The sequence below is a fragment of the Grampus griseus genome, assembly GCF_964374135.1.
Source record: "Grampus griseus genome assembly, chromosome: 10".
In the NCBI taxonomy this organism is placed as follows: domain Eukaryota; kingdom Metazoa; phylum Chordata; class Mammalia; order Artiodactyla; family Delphinidae; genus Grampus; species Grampus griseus.
The window spans coordinates 49,061,775-49,079,645 of NC_139004.1; positions in this window are offsets into that span (position 1 = coordinate 49,061,775).

The window sequence follows — 17,871 nt, forward strand, 5'->3', positions numbered from 1 at the left end:
TACCCTTCTCTGCTTCTCTGTTTTCCCAAAAAGAAACCATCATTGATTTGCAAAGATGCTCCAGAGCACATAAGGCTTTAATGTGAGACCGAAATTAAGCTAGGATTGGGTAGCCATCTCCGTACCTTGGCAGGAGGCCACCTACAGGAGTGGGGCTGATTAATTATGCAGCCCAGGGAGCTGTTCAGGGAGACAGGTGCTCACTCAGTGGTGACTGAGTCCTGCCTGGTGTCTTTGGCTGGAATTCCTGAGCAGCACTCTTCCAGATGCAGTGGGGTCCAGGCAGCATCTCTACGTCCTGGTCTCTCTGGGCAGGTAGCTCACCTGGATCATTGTCCTGTCTGATGCCTTCTCACTTGGGATGCCAGAGATTTTAATCCCACCATGGATCCTGCTCTGTGCTTCTGAGGAAACTCACAGTGATATCTTTGAGAGTTCGAACCTTTAAGGAAAATGTTCTTTGTGCCCAGAAAATTTTGAGCCAATCCTACTCATTTTGGATCAGCCAAGGTGGCAGTGGCTAAACCCCTGTCTGGCTTTCCCTCGTACCTTGCAGTTTGTTATGTGTGTGGAGATGGGGAGCAGGGCGAGGGACACTGGGGGCTTCCTCTTTGGATAGGACTTATTCGTTTATAGAGGGCTTTGTATTTTTATGTTAATGCAATTGTTTGCAGGTCTAGAGAATGTTCTTAAGAATATTCCTTTTAGAAGGAAGGGATAGAGGGCAAGCCGATGCCTCCTTTCTGTGGTGCAAGAGTGAAAAATAACCCCAGGACTTTGCTCTGTGTTGCCTGGATGAGCAGCTAGACCAGAATCTGTCCTATCCCAGCCGGGGGCCACCCCAGCTCAGCTTCCAGTAGGAATCTGGCCCCCTCTCCTCTCCATGGGCCTCAGGCCTCCAGTGCCGGCCAGATGGTCTCCCCAGATACCTCCTGTAAGTAGCTGAGCCCCACATCTAGCCTGATACCCAAATGGTCTTATTGCTCCCCAGGGACAGAGCTGCTCTCATGCTTCCTTTATGACAAGATTTCTCAACTTCAACGTTGATATTTTGGCCCAGATAATTCTTTGTTGTAGGAAGCTGTCCTGTACATTACAGGAGGTTTTGCAGCCTCCCTGACCTCCACCCACTAGATGCCAGTAGTTATGTTCATCCCCCATCGTGACAAACAACACTGTATCCGGATATTACCAAATGTCTGGGGGCCTGAAAATTGGCCCTAGTGGGGCACCACTGGTCTATAACAAGGGAGACTCAGCGTGGGTGGGAATCAGACTCCATGACCCCATGACAGGTGGCTGCCCAGGACCCTGCAGACATGCCCCAGAGAGACTGGACACCTGAGCACACGTGCCTGCTCTTCCCTCACGGATCCCGGGCCTCCATTCTAGTTTATCCAAAAGCAGAGCCCAAGATGTGGGTTCAGACACCAAGGAAACACAAGGGAAAAAGTGAGGAAAGTGAGACTGGAAACAGGGAAAAGTTCATAAAATGTATAGTGAGTAGATTTCTGCTGTAGACGAATGAGGCTCATGACAGGTAGGACACACAAAGGGACCTGACTTGCAGGACAGTCTCTGACCACCATCCTTCTACAAGCGGAAGGAGGGGAGAGTGCTTTCTGCAAATGCCAAGGGGGCTGAAGACTTGTCCTCTGGGGGCTCTGAAAGTGTGACAAGGAAATGTGTATCCTTTCCATGTTCTCTGTTTTCACAAGGAGTGTGTGATTTATTAGGGACGTGTGTGTGAAAGGAGTAGGCGGGGTGTCCCTGGGACTTAGTATGCAGACAGCATGCTTACTAGATGCTCTGTATTCCAGCAGGTCTGATGAAAGGTGGGAGTGAGAGTTAATGCTGTCTTCTGTGAATAAGGAAATTGAGACACAGTGTGGAGGGTCTGGAGGGATTTCAGAGACCTTGGCTGGTATTATGAGAGGCCACAAAAGCCCAGGGTTATCGCTTTTGCTTATGGTCAGACAAGTTTGAATGCCGAGCTCAGGGCTTTGATTAGATAGGAAAAGCCACGGGAAGCTTCAGAGGCTTACCTCGCGAGGAAGTGACAGATGAAAATGGTGATGGGGGACTTCATTCTTACAGCTGTTGGAGGACAGTTATTCTAGTGGCCACCCAGCTACAGAAATCATTGAAGGAAGGAGAGACTGGAGTGGCAGAGACTAGCCGAGAAGCTGTTACAATAATTCAGGGATAAGGTAGTGGAGACTGCAAAGTCAAATCTGAATCCAGATATGAATTTCAATCTTCTAGCAGCCCTTTCTAGATCCAAAATTATTGAGGTGATATCAGCCTATGCTGGTGTTAGTATAGGAAGTGTCCTCTGAGAAGTCCCCCTATAAGCCATGGAATCAGCTAGAGCTGCAGCTGGAAAGATCCAGGGTCATCTCCTCCTGTAGTGGCTGGTGCGGATGTCTGCAGAGCCCAGATGGGTCAAGTAGTGTGTGAAGCAGGTCTGATTTTAACTCAGGCAACCACCTCGCGTGGGCTAGAGTGTCAGGCACTGTCTAGGGTATCCTGGAAACGTGGTCGCACGTGTTTGTACCAGCTCATGAAAGCCGATTGCTTGATTACAGGAAATGTGTAAGTTGGCAGAGGTGGCAGTGGTCACTTGAAATCGACATGGCAGGGTATTTATACCACTGAAATTGGCAAATAACACAAATCAGGGCCCCTTTTCCTCCAGCAGCCCCCCACTGGCCCTGCGACAGATCAGAGCACTCACTCATGCCAAGGTAAAGTGCAACTGCTGCTCAACGCCAACCTTGGTGGCCTCAGGGGCCTGGGGGCTCATTATTTCCGGTTGTTCTAATTTTTTCAAGAGTCAAAACCTTCATTTTATAGGTGATGTAATGCAGGCCTCGGTGGCTGTGGCACATTTGAGGAAAAGTAAGAAGGCCAGAGTAGAAGGGCTGAGGGGACAGACACCTCAGTCAAACACCATATTATTAGAGCCTATTAATGCTCTAAGAGACATGACCAAATGGCCTCCACAAGCAGGGAGAGCCCCAACCATGGCCTTCTTCTTCAGCCTGGGCAAGTGACATTTCTTTCATGTTGTTGGGTTAGATGTGCACGGCCAAAGAACTGATGAGAAGTGGTCAGCGGCTCAAGTGACTCAGGGGGTTATTTCCTACTTCAGATGCTCACTCACTTTCACTGCAGAGCAATTATAAGTGCAAATATAAGCAAAATTAGACATTCTGAGATTTGACTTTTGGGTAGATCATCAAAATTCTTGAATTCCTCCTGTATCTGTAGAAACAAATGGGCAGTTTCTGTGATCCCTCTTAATTAATTAATTTTTGAAATTTTACTGAAATATAGTTGATTTACAGTGTGTTACTTTCTGCTGTACAGCAAAGTGACTCAGTTAGACATACATACATATGTATATATATTCTCATGTTTTTTCCATTATGGTTTGTCACAGAATATTGTATATAGTTTCCTGTGCTATACAGTAGGAACTTGTTTATCCATCCTATATAGTTTTTCTCTGCTAATCCCAAACTCCCATTCCTTCGCTAACCTACTCCGCCTCCCCTTGGCAACCACAAGTCTGGTCTCCATATCTGTGAGTCTGTTTTTATTTCATAGGTATGTTGATTTGTATATTTTAGATTCCACATATAAGTGATATATTGCATTTGCCTTTCTCGTTCTGACTTACTTCTCTTAGCATGATAATCTCTAGGTCCATCCATGTTGCTGCAAGTAGCATTATTTCATTCTTTTTGATGGCTGAGTAATATTCCATTGTATATATACACCACATCTTCTTTATCCATTCATCCACCGATGGACATTTAGGTTGTTTCCCTGTCTTGGCTATTGTAGATAGTGCTGCTATGGACATAGGGGTGCATGTATCTTTTCAAATTATAGTTTGGTCTGGGTATATGCTCAGGAAAGGGATTGCTGGATCATATGGCAACTCTATTTTTAGTTTTCTGAGGAACCTCCATAGTGGCTGCACCAATTTACATTCCCATCAACAGTGTAGGAGGGTTCCCTTTTCTCCACACCCTCTCCAGCATTTGTCATTTGTAGAATTTTTAATGATGGCCATTCTGACCAATGTGAGGTGGTACCCCATTGTATTTTTGATTTGCATTCCTCTAATAATTAGTGATGTTGAACATCTTTTCATGTGCCTACTGGCCATCTGTATGTCTTCTTTGGAGAAATGTCTATTTAGGTCTTCTGCCCATTTTTCGATTGAGGTGATCCTTCTTAATTTAAACCTTGGGAACACTTTTGCATGGCTGACCCTTACATGGCCTCAATTCTGTGTCCATAGATCATGATCTCTTACATCCCTCTTTTCTGCGTAATATATAGAATTTCTTGTCTTTCTAGGCAACTCACAGGCAAGTGGGGAAGGATCCTAAATTTAGCTAATTTCAAGAGGAAGGCTCTAAAGTACACTGCAGCAGCTACACACATGATGAATAGCAAAAGAAGACTTTCCTAATCGCCTGTTGTGTGAGAGTACCTTTAAAAAGATGACTTATTTTAAGTTAATTTTTTGCAAAGACTTTTTGTGATACAGAAGTTTGAAAGACTTTCTTTACACAGAGAGTAATATAAGCAAGTAGTTAAATTCTTTCTCTTTACATGGGAACTTTAATTAAGGCTTTGTGTTCCATAACCCTGTCAGATCACTGTCCTGGCTTGGTCTTAAAATAAGTTTTATGGCTTCTTGACCTTTATTGACCTTAGAAGTAGAAGCAAGCCAACTTTCTCTTCCTCAAAGTGAAAGTAGAAAAGCTCTGAACATTTTAAAATGCTGCAGAACTTCCTTGGCTGGTGACTTGGGATTGAGTTAGTGTTCTCTTGGAAGGGCTTGCTAGCTCATTAACCTCTGCTCATGGCCCCTTTAATTGCTCTTTATCTTTACACCACTGAAAGTTCTGTTCTTTCCAAACCCAGTTTAACATGGGAGGCCATCAGAAAGGGAGTTACGTTATTGACTGTGAACAGCAAGCAGAGCCGTACTGTTCATCATTAGATGAAGTCAAACCTTAACGGAAGGCCACATGTTCCTCCACTGGTCTCTCTTCTGAGCTCATGGGAGATAGCACTTCTCAGACCCTGTGAGCAGTTGTAACAACAAGTCCCGATCAGGAGTGGCATGTGCTGCTTCCAGGCTGACCCATTTATTTGCTGATGCTACAGCCTCTGCAACACTCTGCCTCTGGTGTGGCAGTTAGTGATTAGCAACGTTCAGATGGCCTATCCGCCAGGGCGCCTCTGAATGTCTTTGAGAGCACAGTGCCTCCATCCCCCTGCCTTTGCTGATCCACAGTGGATGTGTAGTATAAGTAAGAAATAACTAGTCTTTCTTTTAAGCCACTGAGATTTGGGGGCTATTTGTTACTGCAGGATAACCTGTCCTGTACTGAGTGATATATATACTCAGGAGGCCTGTGATTCTGGGAAAAGTGATGCAAAGTGGAAGGAAGTGCCTCCTCCCCGACATGCTCTGTTGTTTTCCTTGTCAAGTGATGATGGGGGTGTAAGAGCTCAGAGCGGCCATGGATCGTGCAGAGAATGTATAGCCAGTTTTGATGACCAGCACTGCCCTTTTCTCTTTCAGTTTTTTTTTGAAGATTTATTTATTATTTATTTATTGTATTTATTTTTGGCTGTGTCGGGTCTTAGTTGTGGCATGTGGGATCTTCATTGAGCCATGTGGGATCTTTTGTTGCAAAGCTCGGGCTTCTTTCTAGTTGTGGCATGTGGGTTTCCTCTTCTCTAGTTGTGGCGCGCAGGCTCTAGGGCGCGTGGGCTCTGTAGTTGTGGCGCACAGGTTCTAGAGTGCATGGGCTCTGTAGTTTGTGGCACGTGAGCTCAGTAGTTGTGGCATGCCGGCTTAGCTGCCCCTCAGCATGTGAGATCTTAGTTCCCCTACCAGGGATTGAACCCGCATCCCCTGCATTGCAAGGCGGATTCTTTACTACTGACCACCAGGGAAGTCCCTCAGTTTTTTCATATTGACATTTGAACTAAGATCCGAGGGGTGGGAAGAAGCCAATATGTTTGTGTTTGGGTTGGGGTAAGATTCTCAAGTTAGAAGAGCAAGTGCAAAGCCCCAGAGGTGAGAAAGAGCTTGGTGTGTCAGCCTCTGGGAGAGGGTGAGAAGTTTCCTATAATGGGCGCAGAGGGTGCTCTCCCAGGTCCCATTGCCAGCACAGGGCACGTAGTGAGCCAGCTGCTGATGCCTCCCAAGAGCCCCTGCTCTGGACCATTGCTCTCTACCACTGGGAGGCACCAAGGGCAAAAGGTCATAGCCCCTGCTCTCCCCCCACCAAGAAGCAGTGGCAGCCCACAGCCAGTGACCCGCTGACTTGAGGAGCCCTGGGCAAGATCACTCTGTTCTGTAGTTTATGTTCCAGAGCTTGTTCTTGGCCCCAGTCGGGCCAAAGATGGACTCTACCTGAAATCCCATCCTTGAGTCCCTTTCTCCTTTCTAGCCTGCTTCTCTCATTCCACTACACATTTGTTTCTTCAACAAATCATCCCCACCATCCCTGTCTCAGGCTCTGCTTCCAGGGAGCTCAACAGAACACATGTAGTTTGATGAGAAAGGGTCCGATGGGCAAACTGTGTGGTAAAACACTACATGCCATTAACTCCTCTTGGAAGTTCCTTATAACTACCAGAGTCTTACATCTTCTTAAGTCCTACAGCAGGGACAATTGTTTAACCTCAAATAATCTATGCAACATTGAGAAGTTAAGAAAACTGGATATCCAAGAGTCAGGAATTCAGCTACAGACACCTCTTTGCAGTTCCTCTTTGTGAAGTCTTGGGAAATACCTATGCTGGGCCTCCCTTTCCTCCTACTAAAATGGGATTTTATTCATTGCTGGTGCAAAGGTAAATATGAAGAATGGGACAGCCGCTTTGGAAAATAGATTGGCAGTTTCTTACAACGTTAAACAGAGACTTATCTTAGGAATCACCAGTTCACCTAGGTTTTTACCTAGGAGATAACTGACGACATACATCCATGCAAAGACATATACACAAGTGGTCATAGAAGCTTTATTCATTACAGTACAAAATTGGTGACAAACCAGATGTTTATCAATTGTGTATAACCATATAATGGAATATTATTAAGCAATAAAAAGGAAAAAAAACTTCTGTATATGCTACCACATGGACCTCAAAAACACTATGCTATGTGAAAGAAGACAGGCATGGAAGACCACATAGTGTATGATCCCCTTTCTATGAAATTCCCAGATTAGAGGTGGCTTGGGCCTTGAGGTAGCAGTGGGGATTGACTGCAGACCAGGTGGGCACAAGGAAACTTTTGGGGGCGATGGAAATGTTCTAATATTGGATTGTGGAGATGATGATATAACCATAAATTTACAACATGCCATTTGAATTGTGTACTGATGATGGCTGAATTTTATGGTATGTGTGTTATACCTCATTAGAGCTGCAAAGAAACCCTTTGAGAATGTGTGTGTGTGTGTTGTGTATTATCTTACTCTGATGACCCCTCAAAATAATTTTTTTGTAGATACGAGAATCTATTCCTAATAAATGAGAAACAAGTTCCATACGACAGTAAAAGGTGAAGGGTCTGTAATAGTTACCTCCAGGGGTTGCTGTGAGGATGACAGAGATAAAGATATAGTGTTCAAAGACTTGTGGTTGCCAAGGGGGAGGGGAGGTGGGGGATAAAAGGACTGGGAGTTTGGTATTAGCAGAGGCAAACTATATAGGATGGATAAACAACAAGGTCCTACTGTGTAGCACAGGGAACTATATGCAATATCCTGTCATAAACCATAATGGAAAAGAATATTTTAAAAAGAATGTCTGTATGTGTATAACTGAGTCACTTTGCTGTACAGCAGAGATTGGCACAGCATTATAAATCAACTCTACTTCAATAAAATAAATAAAATTTTAAAAATAAAAAAGGCATGGTATTCAATACATGTTAGCTATTATTAACTGTTTTCAGTGTAATTGAGTCGGCATTTTCTCACTTTTTTAAAGAGCAAATCTTTTTCTCAGACTACCTGATGAGATATTTTGAGATCTGTTATGTGAGACATCTTGTCCATTGGCTGTTTTGCTTTTTAACACTCTAGTTAATTTTTTTTTCTTGTAACTGGAGGAAGGCATATTTAATTTGAAAAAAGATTTTTTATACTGTGTGTACAGTTAGGTGACTAAAACTTGTGTCTTACTATTTCAGATGTAATGAAATGTTAAGTTGTGTGTTCTAGCAAGGGCACAGAGTTCGACAACAGGCGAACTGATAAATTTCATATTGTTTTTGAGAAATACGCTATGTTGGGCCAAATGTCTCTGAAAAACCAATACATATATTCCCTTTGTATCTTTCTGACATTAGACACACAGAAAATCCCACCTAGATGACCTTGTGTTTTTGAAAGGCAAATACATCTGCTTGAGTGCTGTTTTTGCCCTTGCTGAAATGATTGTTAATTTTGCCCCCCAAAAGGTTAGATTACCAAAATACATTAACGTTTTGGGCATGTGCATTATAGGCTAATTTGGCCCAATTTAAGTCGTCAGAGCAAGATTGCACCCAAACAGGAGTGCTTGTAGAAATGAATTGACGACTCCAGTAGTTTTAAATCAATGCATGCTGGGCAATCAGACTCCCTTATCGCTCTCCAAAATGACCTGTTTAAAGAAAATTGAAGCACTGTTATGGTTGAGATAGCTGTGCAATCCACATGTTCAAAGTGGTGATCACCTTCAAATTTAAGCACTTAATTTAAGAGCTCCAATAATTTTAAATTGCTATGTGCCGCAAAGAGTGACAGATGGTTACCAGAGTGCACCGGTATTTTTAAAACACTTCGGTGTTCAGCGTAATATATTTCTGTGCAAAGGTTCACAGCAAGTTGAAGCCAATTTCCAAATTAACACTGAAAATCGAAGAGCGACATTGCAACAAACTTCAGGTTGGTTTTCTTTTTTCTTTTCCTCCCCCTGCCCCAATCCCTGAAACCAAAAGAAGCCTAGTCACTCATCTTTCCTTTGTACTGAAAAACCTAGGGGATTTTTCAAGAGCTAAAAATAAGTCCGTCTTTTGGAGTATGGAACGCCCTGGTGCAGAGACACTTGGCGGTAGAATATCTCTGCGGAGGGAACCAGGGAGAATGGCCCCCACGGAGCCAAAGGAAGAGGGACAGCTTGCACGTTCAGCTCCCTGAAACCTCTGCTAGAGTTTTGCAGCACTAAGGGAAGCAGCTGGAACTTGGCCTGGGGTGGTGAAATTTACAGCATGTGACCTGCATGGCTTGGAGAACCAGAGGCTGCATCTGAAAATGCCTCTGTGTGCAGATACTGTACTTCTCACCTGTCCTGAACCTTCTCGCCTTGTCCCCGGCTCACCCCATTCCCCCAGGTTCTGGTCCTGGGGCCAGTGCCTCACCCTCTTTCCTCCTCTTGCCTCCTTCTCCTTTCTCCTTCCCTAGATGTGCCATTCCTCTGCACTCTCCCCGTGTATCTAAGTTGCTAATTATGGCTCAGCACTGATGCCACCTACCCACCCCCTGCCGTTTATCTGTAACCTTCTCATCCCCACAATGTTCTTCTACTGCCTAATAGGGTCTATTGTTTTTCCCTGCAATTGGATTCAGAGTCAACAGCCTCCTTTAAACTCTCAATTAAAAACTGAAGCCTTAAAAAAAAATCAATTCTGTTTTGCTATATGTACAATAAACTATACCTATTTTAGGTATCCAGTTTGGTTTTTTGATAAATGTGTGCAGCCATGTAACCACCGCTGCTATCAAGATGGAATATTTGTCGCCCTAAGATGTTCCTTCATGTCCCTTTGTGGTCAGTTCCTCTGATCCTGGCCCTAGGAAACCACCAATCTGTTTTCTGTCACTGCAGATTAATTGTACCTGATTCTTCACCAATGAAATGGCAATAATAATATCCACTCTACCTGTTGTCCTGCAGTTAAGTGGGGACTCAGTGTTTCCCAACCACTCTAAGGGCAAAGCAGAGAGACTGCTTACTCTCTGCTCCCAACCCAAGACCCTGAAATACCAGCCTCCTATACGCCTGAATTTCTCTTGAAGTTATATATTTTAAGTTAAAAATCTTATGCTTTTTCCCTACCTTTTACTTCATTTATATCCCTCTTTGTTGTAATTTTAAAATTTAAATTACTAACCATCCAGGAAGAAGTAGTAAATTTACTCTGTGATTTCCAGCACGTTCTAATAAACCAAGACTTTCCCTTGAGTGGGGAGCTCTCTTGGCTTGGTGAGCTATCTAAGACGTGTCTCCTAGTCCGTCCAGCACAGAGCTCTGACACAGGGTCCTCAAGCTCAAGTTCAGTTGTGAACGAAGCCTGGTCTAGCAGTGGGGGGCTCCCCCAAACTGTCCTGGGGGAGGAACATAGTCTGAGAAAACTTTCCTTTGGCAATATGTTGGAATGCAGGATGGACCTCATCTGTAAGCCTTACACAGTTAAGGGCTACCTCTGCATGTGGCATTCCCAACTGTGCATTTATAGGGTTTATTCAAATATTATTGTTATTTCTATGATTATGATTAGGCCACATTTATTGAGCTTCTTGTATGCACCAGGCACTATTTGAGGTGCACAATTGCTTTCTGAATTTAATTTACAAGACAATTTTGCAAAGTAGAAACTAATATCTTCATTTTGGCGATGAAGAAATCTAGCCCCTCAGAGTTATTCAATCAAGTTATTTAAATGTGTACAAGGTCCCACAGAAAGTAAGTGGTTAAGCTTAGGAATCATAACCATGTCCATCAGCAGCATTTCTGGATTAAAAAACTTCTGGCACTCAAAGAGTGAAAGTCCAATGAGCTCATCTCAGATTTAGTGTGTCTTTACATTGTTGCAGGAGGTGTTTTTTCCTGGAGTCCCCAGTGATGCCCTGTGTGTGCGTGCATGCGTGCATGTGTGTGTGTATGTGGGTGTAACACCCCCTTCCCCTCCAGCATCCCCCTCCCCACTTCATCTCCCTCTCCTTCCCTTGTTCAGAACTGGAAATGATGGTTTTCTCTGGAAAGTCAGATCTCTGTGGAGGACACATGGCTTTGATTGTCCTCAAGAAGAGGATCCCAGAAGGGAAATCGGGTGAATGATAAACTGAGGGGATGGGCTGCCTGGACTGATGTGGGCTGAATGGGGTTATGGCTTCTGGTTAGAGCAGGGAGTGGGAGGCAGTGCTCCTAGTTTGGAGAAGCACTTGCTCTGTTGCAGGCAAGTAGCATAGAAATAGACAAGGCCTGGCTTTTGTGGGATGAGGGCATCAGGGCACACGTGTCCTTGGTGGTGGGCAGTGGTCTGGTTCCAAATGGAAACTGAACATCTCTGTGCCTCCTGTCTCCCTGCAACTCCCTCCCATCCCCACAGAGGGAGGGATAATTTTCCTTGGAACGATGCTAACAGAGTCACGAGGGTCAGTGTCTCTGAGATAAAATCTGCCACTCCCTTCTGCAGGCTCATTATTTCTACCTTCAGGCTGCAAGGCGACAGCAGAACACTAGAGGATGGGGCTGTTTCCTCTCAGGGCTGACTCTCAAATATATAGATGTGTGTGTGTGTGTGTGTGTGTGTGTGTGTGTGTGCGCGCGCGCGTGCGTGCATGACTGTGGTCTTAAAGGTCTGATGAATTACCAGCAAACCTTTTGTCTTCAGCAAAGAGGGTGTCAGTGTTTAAATTCCTTGCAGAGATTTGATTGCCCTGAAACTCTGCCCCAGTCTACTTCTGGATGTGTTTTCCTGTTGCCGTTTAATAACAACAAATATGGCTGCATACAGGGCTAGACTCACACCCCACGAAGTCCTAATTGTCCAATAATTTAAACCGAAGAGTGGCATTGTGTTGACTCGGCAATTTGAAATCATGCTAAAGCAGGGTTTTGCCAGCTGGGCCCTCAGCCTCCTTCAGAAACATCCTTGCCCTTGTGCAGCAGGGACCACTAATCCATGAGGGGAGAGAAAATGGGATTTTTTTTTTTCTTTAACAAAGGCAGAGTTTTCCAGAAGTCAGCAACAATCACCAACCAAAGGCCACCTTCCTGTGACAGCAAAGTCAGGGGCATGTATTCTGGGGTTTCTTTTCCAGTGCTTGAACAAATGCATCCTTTTCCTAGTGACTTGGCTCAACTCTGCTCCCTTGTCTCATATCCCATGAAAATCTTGACAAGTGAACTGCTCTGGTTCAGGGATCTCCAGTTTTTTGCAGCCATCCAAACCCATATGGTGCAGGCTTGCCTGGCCGCAGGCTGATGGGGGGCAGTGGGCACTGAAGACCCAGGTCCAGTGTCTGTCACGTGAGTCCACAGGCTGGGCATGTGGCTACACGGATGACCCTTGGACCCCACGTTCCCCGCCTCACAACCAGAGCTGATTCTTATAAAATGTGAACCTGGGCTCTGTGTTGTCAGAATTTCACAATGTTCATCCTGGATTATAGTGCACATTTTCCCACTATTTAAACACATACAGCTGAGTAAGCAGCCAACAAACCTGACACTGTGCAGGCCAGAGGAGATGCCTCCATAGGCCAGGTGGGCTAGTGGACCACTAGTTTTGACGCCTGGTCTCGAGGGTCTTGGGTCCCCATTCTTTGTTGTGGGGCCTACTCCCATTTCTTCTTTTAGAGGAAGGGTGTGTCTTGCCTCCTCTGGGGGGTGGGGGCTGTTGTAGGTGGTGGGAGCACATTACTTGGCATTAGCTCAGGCTCTGGCACCTTTCAGCTGAGTGATTGGAAGCAAGTGGTTTCTCTGCTCAGACCTCACGTGCCTGCCCTGTCAGTGACATGTGACCAGATGCTGGCCTGGCCCATTTCTTGGTGTTTTTGTCAGGATTTCATGCAGAATGGACTTTGTGAACTCTGGAGCCTGCCCCACCCCAGAGCGACCTGGGGGTTGCATCCTATTGACTATATAATTAACCAGCTGTGGGAATTCTTCTGGGTTTCTGGATTCTCACCTGTAAAGACCAGGCTTTCCTCCAGGAGGCAAGAATGAACAAGAGCAGGCAAGTCTGAAGTCAAGTCAGGCTGGGGCTGTGACTCACCATGTGATCTGGGGCAGCCACATGATCCGTGTTGTTGGGAGTGGTCCAGCAACAGCAGCTGCTCCTGGAGCTGTAAGAGATGCAGAGTCTCGGGCATCACCTCAGCCCTGCGGAGTCAGGTGGTTTGCTCCACAACCTCCACAAGTGGTTTGTAGGCACATTAGAGTTTGAGAAGACTGACTCAGTCTAGTGCTTCATGAAGCATGGCCCTGGACCAGCCACATCATCCTCCAGACGCTTGTTAGGAAAGTGACTCCCAGGGGCCCCTCAGACCCACTGAATCAGGAGTCAGGGCCTGGGGACCAGGAATCGCCGTTTAACAAGGCCTCGGCTTATCCCAATGCACCACTGATTTAACCTACTTGAGCCCAGTTACTGCCTCATCCTCAGTGTAATTGCAATAATAATATGTATATCATAAGGGCATTTTAAGGATGAGAAAAATATGACCGTGTAATATAGTAGAATATAATATACCATTATATATTATCATACATAGAGAGAAAATGATATATTTATGATGGGCAGAACTTGATAACTAACATGCAGTGAAGAACAGAAAAGAAATTGAAAGCAGGGTCATTGGTAAGGGTCTGTATCAGTTATGGTTTTTGGTTTTAAGCCAATAGGAACTAATCCTGCTAATTTAAGCAAAATAGAATTTATTGGAAGAATAGGGTATAGGTCATAGAATTAAATTTAAAAGAAAAAACTGAGCCTCCAGTGCTTGGAAATGTAACAAGGAGGGAAGCTCCAGTGATCTAGGATAGTTATAGAAACTAATAAAGGGTCTCTCCAGGGCACCCCTAGTTGCCCTTAGGCCATTTCACTCAAGATCCAAATTTTGGGTAAAGAAACTTCCTGCCAGACTTGGGTCACCTGGAGGACCAGGCGCCTGAGCTGCCTCCTGTAGTGGGGGTGGAGGAACTTCTCAAAGGAATAGACTGTTGTTATATACAAAAAATATTGCGAGAATGGGACCTAGGCCAGCACATCAACAGACGCCCATTACAGAGATTTCCAGCCCCGACGTTCTGACTCCAACCGGGACCTTGGACCTGGCCAGTGATACAGAGCCTGGAGCTGGAGGCTGGGAACAGGTGCCAGCCCCCTCCACGGCCACCGCAGCTGCAGGGCTCTTCTTTAGGTCTGGACCTGAGCAGTTTGCTGGGCGATCCCGGGAGCGGCACGTGTCCGGAACTGCGTGTCCCTTCCGGACCCCCTGTAGCTCCCAGACCTGAAGCTGCGAAGTTTCCATCAAGAGAGGGCAGCTTGTCCCCGGCACTAACGAGCCCGTGCAGGGGCCGCAGAGCGCGGGACAATGACACCCTGGCTCCTTTTCCTTCTTCCCCCAGTTTTATGAGTGATTATTTATAAAAACATGCTCACGTCTGGAATGTACTAGGTTGGCTCCATGCTCTGTTTACTTATATGCATATTGTGTTGACAGGCACAAATGGCCGAACGTGGCTTGAGCTCGGGCTCTATTCTTTTTGTCTCCTTTAGATTCTACCAGTTAATCACAGGAACGACCCCTCTGTGCGTGGCTCTTCCCTGGCTTATGTCCGCGCCACGGTAACGGGAGCTGGTGATGTTGCGTCTGAGGGGAGATTGACATGAATGCTGGTGTGTTTCATTTGCACGCCGGGGAGGAAGGGTTTCCAGAGCCTTTTAAAATGATTGTGCTGATCGGTCGAGCATCACATTTGCTAATCAAAGCACGGAGACCTAAAAGGCTGGGCGGTCCTGTGGTTACAGTACTTGCCCATTGAGAGGTCTTGTCCCAACATTGGCCATTAACTCACCTCTTCACAAATCCTGGGCAACTTGGTGTTTCTTTCATCACGTTGGAGATGCCAACATCGTTCTTAAAAGCTGTATTTAAAGTAGTTGTACTTAAAAGAGCCAGTAGACGAAAGCCAGGCTAGCCAACACCAATTCAAAAAACGAATTGGTTTTAGATCTGAAATTGTATGAAGTTCCTGAGCTTTATATTACTCTAAATATTAAAGATGTGTTTGCATCTGCAGGAGGAAGAAGGCTATTGAAGTGCTCTGTTGAAAACAGGTATAGTGGTGTCTCCTCTGTGAAGGGATTTCCTTGTGAAATCCTTGTGGAAGTTAGAACTTGCATACGATTAAGATTACCTTTGAAAATCTGTTTAACTTCAAAATAAGTTCAGTATCTACAGCTTTGTGTACACATCTATGCAGCAATATAATATATAGTGTATAAAATAAGTAATATCCCTATATAACATTTATATAATATGTGCATATAATGTACAATATATACTCTATATTTAATATTAGTATATTATATATAATTTACATCTAATATGTAATATTATGTATAATATGTATTGCATAGTGTAATACATTGTAAATAATATGTAGTATATTGTATATATTTATGTATTGAACATACGAGGAGATATTCATATATTTATGATAGATAAGTAAAACAATCAAGGGCTTTCCTGGTGGCGCAGTGGTTGAGAGTCCGCCTGCCGATGCAGGGCACATGGGTTCGTGCCCCGGTCCGGGAGGATCCCTCATGCTGCGGAGCGGCTGGGCCCGTGAGCCATGGCCGCTGAGCCTGCGCGTCCGGAGCCTGTGCTCCGCAACGGGAGAGGCCACAGCAGTGAGAGGTCCACGTACCGCAAAAAACAAAAAACACAACAAACAAACAAAAAACAATCAATAAATATAAATAATGCACATAACACATTTATAATATACAATACAAACATATTATCCAGAATACATAATGTATATATTGTGTACACATATGAACTGTGCAAGTTTATAAATTTATATACTTGTATATGTAGCATCTATAGTTGTATACACATTCAAAATGTAATTTTATAGAATTTTAATTACATAAGTAAATATATCTATATTTGAAATCCCAGACATTATGGAACATGTGATCAGCTTTTCTTCACTTCAAGGCTTTGCTCTAGAGTAAAAAGCTCCTTCTAATGGCTCCATTTGGAATTTATTCATTTTATCCCTGTATACAGGTATAATCTGAGTTCAGAATTTGGAATTATGCTGGCTTTTCTGCCCAAACGCTATGAATTTAAGCTATGCATAAATATGAGGCCTGGGTGGTATTTGAAGTCTGGTTGTCTACCAATCTCAGTTTTGGACCCAAGTAATTTGGGAGCCAAGAAGCCAGAGAAATTGCTGGTCTGCTAGAAGTGCCCTCAGGAATGGCAATTGTTGAGTGTTCATTCAAAGAAAAACTGAGTATTCCTGGCTAATGGATGATATTTTAAATCCTCATAATTTATTTACTCTTATTTTACCCTTCATAAAAATGGTAATCTATCAATTATACATGAAACTGAATACTCAAACTAGGGGAGAAACATGCTGGCACACATTTCCTTTCAGCAAGTTGCCTCCAATCATAAACAAGTTAGTTCCGTGTTTATGTCCCACTGCAAAAACGCAAGTGTATATTACAGATGTCAGATATCATGTAAATCACTAGTTATCACCGCCGTACACACCATTTTCCTACAGACTCTAATTCGATTTTCATAAACTACTGTTTCTTGAACATGTTTAGAATTTCCCTCTGCAATGACCTCTGTTTAATTGAGTATATAATGTGCCTTCTCTTTTCACCACAGTTAGGAAGCAAAAGAGGCCACTTTGCAAACTAGATTTCTTCCTGTCCCTCTTGTGGAAGGTGATACAATGGGGGTATTTTCTCATTTGTTGGTCATTTTTTTTGCTCTAATTTGTTCTGGACTGACTATAAGGAATTGAAATTTTTGTTTGTTTGTTTGTTTGTTTTTTTGCGGTACGCGGGCCTCTCACTGCCGTGGCCTCTCCCGCCGCGGAGCACAGGCCCCGGACGCGCAGGCCCCGCGGCCACGGCCCACGGGCCCAGCCGCTCCGCGGCACGTTGGATCCTCCCGAACCGGGGCACAAACCCGCGTCCCCTGCATCGGCAGGCGGACTCCCAACCACTGCGCCACCAGGGAAGCCCTGAAATTGGTTTTTGAGTGTGATTCTTGGACTCCTCATTATATGAGACTCATATTTTGCATCTGATCATTGAAAAAGTAAATATTGGGGGTGGGGGAAAGGCCCAGATCAGGAAATGTAGAAAAGAAAGTTGAGTTTCAAATGAAATTTCCCACTTGGTTCTCCCTAAGACCTGCCTATAGAGTTTCTAAGGAAACTCTGCCGACAGCCAGATGAGGGCCTGCCCAAGGACCCAAATCTGCACAATACCTTTCGTTATGACAGGACTCTCTAACTGTCATTTCAGCTTGCTCCAAATGACAGGAATAAAACAGAAAACAAGAGTTTGGTGTGGAATGAGTAGAGTTCATCATGGCTATTAAAAATTCTAATGACATGAAAGCCAATTATTGTGACTTCAGGTGTTTATTCTGAATACACTGAGTTATGTGACAGCCAAGGTAAACATTTCAGCCCTGACAGTTGCATTAATTAATTACCACTCAGGATTCTAAAGCTTGCTTATTAGATGCTTCAAGAGCCAAGTGGAATACTTATAAGATACATATTCTAGGCAAGTCCAGACAGGCAGACTAGGCACTTAAGAACATTTTTTCCATGTACTTCTTTGACATTTATTTCTTAGAATAAACCTCTGATTTATAACTATTTTACTCCATACTCCATTTTCCCCTAGAGAGACTTATATAGAAAAAAAATCTGTAGCAACTTAAAAAGAAAAAGTAGTGTGTCTGAAGAGGGCAGTCTTTCCACAATTTCTTAGAATTG